The sequence below is a fragment of the Eubalaena glacialis genome, chromosome 2 (genome assembly GCF_028564815.1).
Source record: "Eubalaena glacialis isolate mEubGla1 chromosome 2, mEubGla1.1.hap2.+ XY, whole genome shotgun sequence".
NCBI lineage: Eukaryota > Metazoa > Chordata > Mammalia > Artiodactyla > Balaenidae > Eubalaena > Eubalaena glacialis.
In genome coordinates, this window is record NC_083717.1 from 27,717,370 (window position 1) to 27,724,982 (window position 7,613).

A 7,613-nucleotide genomic window follows, 5' to 3' on the forward strand; every position below is an offset into this window, starting at 1 on the left:
CAGCCCCACAGGCTCAAGCCACAAATGTAGGAGTCCTTCCTCCTCATATTTTGTCCTTCTCTCTTCATGTGACAAAGCCTTTGTGGCTCCACCTTCAGAATCTCTGTCCAGTCCATCTGTTCTCCTCACGCAGGGCCCACCTCCCCACAGGGCCATGTTCAGTGTCCTGGATCGGGGAGCCTGGTCGGTCTCTGTTCCACACAGGGACTCTGCACAAGGCTGTGCTTCACACACCGTATTTTTAAAGGAAAATACGATTAGTCCCTCCTGCAAAGAATATAAGAAAGAAAATTAAACTAGAAGAGACAATAATTGTATGAAGAGATATTAACTGAATGATAATCAGTTCTTACAGACGCGGAGGGGATCTTCCTGAGATGGGCCTGTAAGGGCCTGTCTGTCCCTTCAGGAGTCTTTGCTTGTAGTCCTAGGGGGGTCAGGGCTCGAATTCAAACAGAACAGATTCTAAAATAAGACCCCAAATAGTGTCCTGGCTAGTAGGGGATTAGGAAGAAATTTCCCGGTAGGACTAGAGAAGCCCCCACTACTGGGGGGGTCAGGTGCCAGGGTGGTGCTGGTGTCCCCTGGCCTCGGAGGCAGAGTCTGCAGCCCTGCACGTGCTGTTGGCCATGCACCTGTCCGGGGCGCGGGGCCCACATGGATCGGGTGAGGCCAGCAGGAGGCCATCCCAGCTGCCAGGCGTCGAGGATCCCAGCAGTGCCACACCCTCAGGGAACCCGGGGAAGGGAGAGGGGCCAGGCAGGGTGACAGCGGGACAGACGCAGAACGTGCGAGTGGCCGTGATAGCATTTCTGTTTATTTTGCAGTGTCCCCAAGGCCGTGTGGACTGGACGTGGGCCTCGTTTCCTGTCGTCTTCTGGTCCTCCCTGTCCATGTGTCCAGCCGGGAGAAGCTCCCCGTGTGCCGGGAGGGAAGCCCTGGCCTCTGGGCTTAGATGATGAGGGAGACTGAGGCTCCTCCCCCACTTTTTGTTGTTCGGTAAAACCAGGAGGTGGTTGATAAGGGCCTGCCGGGGGCCCTGCAGCCACAGCTGCCCAGCTCAGCCCCCGGTCGGCAGGTCGTTTGGGTAGGGGATGCAGCGTGTTGAGGGTGATGACACAAGTCCTCCGTGGCCCCTTTAAGGGCAGCCCCCCAACTCCCGTGACTGAGTCCTACTCCCACTGTGGCTCAGAACCTTCCAGAAGCAGAGCCTACGTGGCCCCCAGCACCCAGCAAATTGGAGGGTGAACTTGGCCTTCTGAAATGCACGCTTCTCCTGAATTAGGAAGTTCAGGAGTGTAGGAAGCTGTCCCATCATAGCTACAAAAAGCCAAAACCAACATCAGGGGAAGACAGCCTCATTCTCTGGCTGAATTAGACAAAAAGTGGAAATCGCCTCTGTCTCCTACCACCCGGAGTTCAAGGCTGGGAGAGGTCTGTGTGGGCATGTATGGCTGATGCCTCGGGGTTTCCCAGTGGGGCCCCAGCCAACCACCCAAGGGCAGGTTCCCTGCGGTTACTGGAGATGCCACATGTCCTGTCCCAGACCTCCGTCCTCCTGAGTCTCAGGCGAAGGGGGCAGAGGGTGGAGGAAGGTGAGGAGCATTTGCTGAAGGCCTGCAGGAGAAGCAGAGTCCATTCATCGCGCTGCTTCACAGGCTGGTGCTGAGCCAAGCATTTCTCACAGACCGACTTTCACCCCAAACCTCAGCCTGTGAACACAGATAAACACAGAGCTTCTTTTTATTTTTTTTAAATTTATTTATTCATTCATTTATTTTTGGCTGCGTTGGGTCTTCGTTGCTGTGTGCCAGCTTCCTCTAGTTGCAGCGAGCGGGGGCTACTCTTCGTTGCGGTGCACGGGCTTCTCATTGCAGTGGCTTCTCTTGTTGCGGAGCACGGACTCTAGGCGAGCGGGCTTCAGTAGTTGCAGCACGCAGGCTCAGTAGTTGTGCCACACAGGCTTAGTTGCTCTGCGGCATGTGGGATCTTCCTGGACCAGGGATCGCACCGTGTCCCCTGCATTGGCAGGCGGATTCTTAACCACTGTGCCACCAGGGAAGTCCCCAGAGGTTCTTTTTAAAGAGAAGGATACAAAAGGGGATGTTTGAAGCTGAATTATGTCCTCCCCATACTCATCAGCTTAAGTCTAACCCCTACTAGCTCAGAATGTGACTGGATTTAAGGAGGTGATTAATGAGGCCACTAGGATGGGCCCTGATGCTGTAGGCCTGGTGCCCTTATAAGAGGAGATACAGGATACAGACACATGCAGAGGGAGGACCATGTGAGGATGCAGGGAGAAGATGGCGTCTACACACCCAAGAGAGTCCCCAGAGGAAAGCAGCCCTGCTGACCCCCGGGCCTCGGATTTGCAGCCTCCAGGACTGGTGGTGAAACCCTCAGTCAGGGGAGCCTTGTTATGGCCGCCTGAGCTGACCGCACTCTCTGGGCACCCCCTGCTCTCCCCAGACACCCCCAAGGAAACCTGGCACTTCTTGGAATGCCGTTTGAAAGACCCTGATCTAAGCCATTCCTCATTTTGGAAACACGAAATCGCACTCAGGGTTTGCAATGCGTCCATTAGGCGCCCCCGGGCCCTGGCAGAGCAGACAATGCACCATAGCTGGTCCCCAGGGCACCATGATGGGGATGTCTCAGCTGAGGCTGGACCAGCACTTCCGGAGCCGTCCTCCCTGCTGGCTGGAGACGTCGTGTCCCACCCCTCCCACTTCCTCCTCTCCCTTCCCTCTTCCTCCTCTCCCCTCCCTGCTCCATATCAGATGTGTGTGGACATGGGGTTCGCAGCGCACCACACACCACTACTGCTCAGGTGATGCGTCAGTTATTTTCCCGTTCCTTCACACAGTTGGGCCTAACGCTTATCTCCCCGGACGGCCTGGTGACTGACCCTCAACAGTGTGGAGTGAACACAGGTCAGAGGATGGTGGTCTCCTGCTGCAAGTGCCCAGGCAGTGACAGGCACGCCATGGAGGGAGAAGGAATCGAGCAGAGCGTCATTCGACTTGGCCACTTTGGCTGCTTCTCGTGTTTCCTCTACAGGAAGGGTTGGCTTCCTGCTGCCACAAAGACAGCTCTGCGAGAAGCTGATCCTGACCCCGCACTGGTGGGGTGTCCATGCTGTGATCGAAGGGGAGGCATGGAGGCTGTGGCTGCCAGTCTGTTTCCCTAAGGAGCTGGGGACCCAGCCTGCCTGGTGGGACCTCTCACCTGCTGGTTACACTAGACCTCCCAAGCTTTGTGCCATCCAGGGGTGTTAGTCAACTCGAGCTGTGTAACAGACACCACAAATGGTGGCTTAAACGACAGACATATATTCTCTCCCAGGCCTGGAGGCTGAAGTCCGTGATCAAGGCATCACCAGCAAGGGCTGGTTCCTCCTGAGGCCTCTCTCCTTGCGGTGTAGACACCGTCTTCTCCCTGTGTCTCACATGGTTGTCCCTGTGTGTGTGTCTGTGTCTGCATCTCCTCTTCTTATAAGGACACCAGTCCTATGGGATTAGGGCCCCACCTACATGACCTCATTTTACCTTAGTCTCCTCTGTAAAGACCCTATCACCAAATACCATCACCTTCTGAGGTGTCTGTGCCTGTGTTCGTTGCTCCACATCCTCACCAGCATTTGGTGTTGTCAGTGTCATTCTAATAGGAGTGTAGTGGTATCTTGTTGTTTTAATTTGTATTTCCCTGCAGACATATAGTGTGGAGCATCTTTTCATATGCTTAGTTGCCATCTGTATACATCTGTATATCTTCTCTGGTGAGGCGTCTGTTAAGATCTTTGGCCCATTTTTAATCTTCTTATTGTTGAGAGGTATTGCTTTTTTCACGAAAAGAAAAAAGGTTATAGGTTTTATAAAGAGATATCCCCATAAACGGCAGAGATGTGAAGATAGTGAACTTTCATCTCCTTTAAGGTGCATTCAGTTGCTTTTCATACTTCATACTGAGGAACGATCAATTACTGATTTATTAAATGCTTAGAAGGTGCTTATCACCTCAACTTGGTCTGTGACTTCCCAAAGATTGTAATTTTGCTGATTATGTAAATCTACACATACAGTCACACCAGCAATTCAGAGATTCATGCAAGGAGCATCTTTAGTTAGGGCATGATCGCATGGTTCGGAGTTTAAGGAAAGAGGTGGATGTTGCCTGGAGTGGAGAGGTCGGGGTGGGGGGAGGGAAGAGCCCTTCGGGAGGACAGACACACACATACACACACACACACACACACTACACACACACAGCCAGAGCCCCTCTGGAGTTATGATTATGTTACACCAGCTTTGTGATTCTAAGCAGGTCCTTTACACTTTCTGCCCCGAGTCTGCTTGGTTTTGTTTTTCTTCTGAGTAATAAGGAGCATGGTTCCATCCTCATGTGTTCTCCTCAGTGAAATGGGAGAGCTAGTTTGAACTTGTGAACTGTAGTGTCTGCCACAGGCCTGCGTGGTGTGAGTGCTGTCTTGCCATCCTCATCCATTGTTCCCTGCAGGTGGACCCCCAGGGGACCCCGAGGTGGGGGGCTGTGGTGATGGGGCTGGGGAGCCTCTGGGGGTCTCTCAGGCCCCACACGCCTGCACCCCAGTTCTTCACCCTGGCCCCGAGTCACCCAGGCATTTCCCTGAAGCACTTTCACCCTGGAAAGGCCCACTCTGGGCTGGAACATGCTCCCCACAGGAAGGTGGTGGGGTGGTTTAGACCCCCCTTCCTCCCATGGAGAGCCAGCTACTCCCCAAGTGCTCTTGACTGGATGTTTTTGTGTCCCCCCAAATTCCCTATATTGAAATCCCATCTCCCCAGGTGATGGAATGAGGAAGTGAGGCCTCTGGGAGGTGGTGAGGTCATGAGGGTGGACCCTCACGATGGGATTAGAGAGTCCCGTCACCCCTTCCTCCAGGTGAGGACAGAATCTGCCTGTCTTGCTCCTGGACGTCCAGCCTCCAGAACCGAGAGGAATCAATGTCTGCTGTTTATAAACAGCCCCTGCCAACACAAGTCTGTGGTTCTGGGACAGCAGCTCAGCTCACTGAGGCGGAGCCTCTGGGGACTCAGCCTTCTGGGTGACAGGGAGTCTAGGGGCGAGGCCCCTCCTCGCCACAGGAGAGGAGCCCGGGGAGGAGATGGAGTCGCCCTCAGGGTCCAGGCTGCGAGTCATCATGATGACGCCGCATCAGCGAATCCCCCAGGTGGCGTCGGGGTGGCTGGTCAGCTCCTCGTCCTCGTTTTGGGCTGGGCATTTGGTGGGGCAGGGGAGGGCAGGGGCTCGGGACCAGCCCAGCTCGACTGGCCCCTGTGCAAGCCCCTCTGTCCCAGAGGCCATCTGTGCTGAGCTGGCGCCCTGTGGTCCTGGATTCCAGGCGGAGAGTTAACCGAAGCCGAAGCCTATTCCCTGTGAGCGGGGCCCTGAATGGATCGTGGACTCTGAATGGATCGTGTTCTTCCTTTAGATGCAGGAGGCTCAGGAGGCGGCCCTGGAGGAGTCTGGCGCTGTGGGCATCACCTTTACCAGCATGCGATTCTTCATCACTAAGGTAAAACTGCTGCCTCCTAAATAGGGCACAGAGGTGGATTGCAATAATAGAAAAAAAGTGTCTTTTCATATATTATTAACTGGTGATATTACCAAAATATAAGGAAAGAGGGCCACATTCATTGATTAGTTAGGGGTGTCGATGTCTCTTGCTCAAACTAGAAAAAAAAAGTGAGTGGCATCTGGGTCATTTTTCCGTCCAGTACGAGTGTGGGTGACCAGCTGGCTTCACATTCTGGTTCTGCCAGCGCACACAGCCTGTGACGAGTTCCATGACCATCCGAGCCTCCTGCGTCCTCAGTGATTGCAACAAGTAAATGGAGCTACACAGGCACATACTCACACATGGATAAATACACACACAGTCACAGACACACACACACAAACGTGTGCATTATTGCAACTCTAGAACATTCTGGAAAAGGTAAAACTATGGAGACGGTAGAAAGATCAGTGGTTGCCAAGAGGTAGCGGGGAGGGAAGGATGAATAGACAGAGCACAGAGGACTTTTAGGACAGTTGAAACTTCATTCCTTGCTGGTGGGATGCAAAATGGTACAGCCACTTTGGGAGACAGTTTGGTGGTTTCTACCCAAACTGCAAACTACAGATCCTACTCTACGACCCAGCAGTCATGCTCTCTGTATTTACCCAAAGGCACATGAGAAACAGCAGATGCGGGGGGAGCTTCCTCTGAACCCCCTCATCTGCCTGAACACAGAGCCTCCAAGGAACTCAGGGATCACAGGTCCCCTCCCCAGGAGCTTCACCACCAGGAAGACTGACTCTTGTCACAGGAGAGGAGCCTAGAAGTGGATCTCACCCCCAGACGGACCCTGTCACCAACTGCCATCCTCCTATCCGTCCTCTAAGGGCCACTCATCTTCCCTGGAAACCATGTTCTCTCCCCGGAGAGGCCTGCACCCCCTCTCCTCCCCCTACTGAGGCTGTAGACAAGCTCTCAAATCTCACTGCCCCTTTGGGCAGTCACCTTTTGTCCTGTAAAGCCCTCATGCACATAATATTAAAATTTGATAAATGTATATACCTTTTCTCCTGTTAATCTGCCTGTTGTCAGTTTGTTTCATAGACTGAGCCATGGAACCTCAGAGGGTAGAGGGAAAGTCTTTCCCCCCCTGCAGTGTACATCTCAAAAGGTCCTACTTTCTAGCCGATGACAAAGAGGGTGTTTTTAGGAGGGAAGAGGGCTTTGGATACAGAAAGATCTGGATTAGAATTCCAGCTCTGAATTACCTGCTCTGATCCTTGGCAAGTTATTGATCTGTTGAAGCTTTGGTATGTTGGTCAGTAAAATAATGATTATTCCTATATCATAAGGTGCCAATGAAAATGAAAATAAATGACATAATGTATGGAAAACATTTGACACAGTGCTCAAGAAGTTGGTCACATTTCATAGGATCCAAAACACAAACGACTTAGAAATTCAACCATAATGTAATGTCATAAGATGGTCTATTTAACCACACACATGATCAAAGCTCATTGTTTTGGGTCCCCAACTGCAAGCTCCCACAAGCTCAAGCAATGTCGCTAACTTAAAACACAGAATTTATCATCATCCTTGGATCACAGACCTGCTAGCCCAGACGCCCTTCTTAATAATTCAGTCTACTTTAAACAAGAATCAAGGTTATATCCTATATCTGTCTTATCGTAACAGCTTTATTGTCCTCAGTTTAATTATGTTGTATTTCAAAACCATTTTAGCAAGAAGCAGGGGTTAAAATGCCCATGTAGGGCTTCCCTGGTGGCGCAGTGGTTGAGAATCTGCCTACTAATGCAGGGGACACGGGTTCGAGCCCTGGTTTGGGAAGATCCCACATGCCGCGGAGCAACTAGGCCCGTGAGCCACAACTGCTGAGACTGCGCGTCTGGAGCCTGTGCCCCGCAACGGGAGGGGCCGCGATAGTGAGAGGCCCGCGCACCGCGATGAAGAGTGGCCCCCGCTTGCCGCAACTAGAGGAAGCCCTCGCACGAAACGAAGACCCAACACAGCTAAAAATAAATAAATAAATAAATAAATAAATAAATAA

The 7,613-nt window shown here is 52.3% G+C and overlaps 1 long non-coding RNA gene across 1 annotated transcript in view; it reads left to right on the forward strand.

Annotated features, from left to right (window-relative positions):
- LOC133084878 (uncharacterized) overlaps nucleotides 1–6,574 on the forward strand; it is a 72,284-nt gene extending 65,710 nt beyond the window's left edge. The window contains exons 2-3 of the long non-coding RNA XR_009699482.1: nucleotides 5,474–5,557; nucleotides 6,214–6,574. This is a non-coding gene — a long non-coding RNA (uncharacterized LOC133084878). The remainder of the gene's footprint in view (nucleotides 1–5,473; nucleotides 5,558–6,213) is intronic.
- Nucleotides 6,575–7,613: the final 1,039 nt, after the last annotated feature.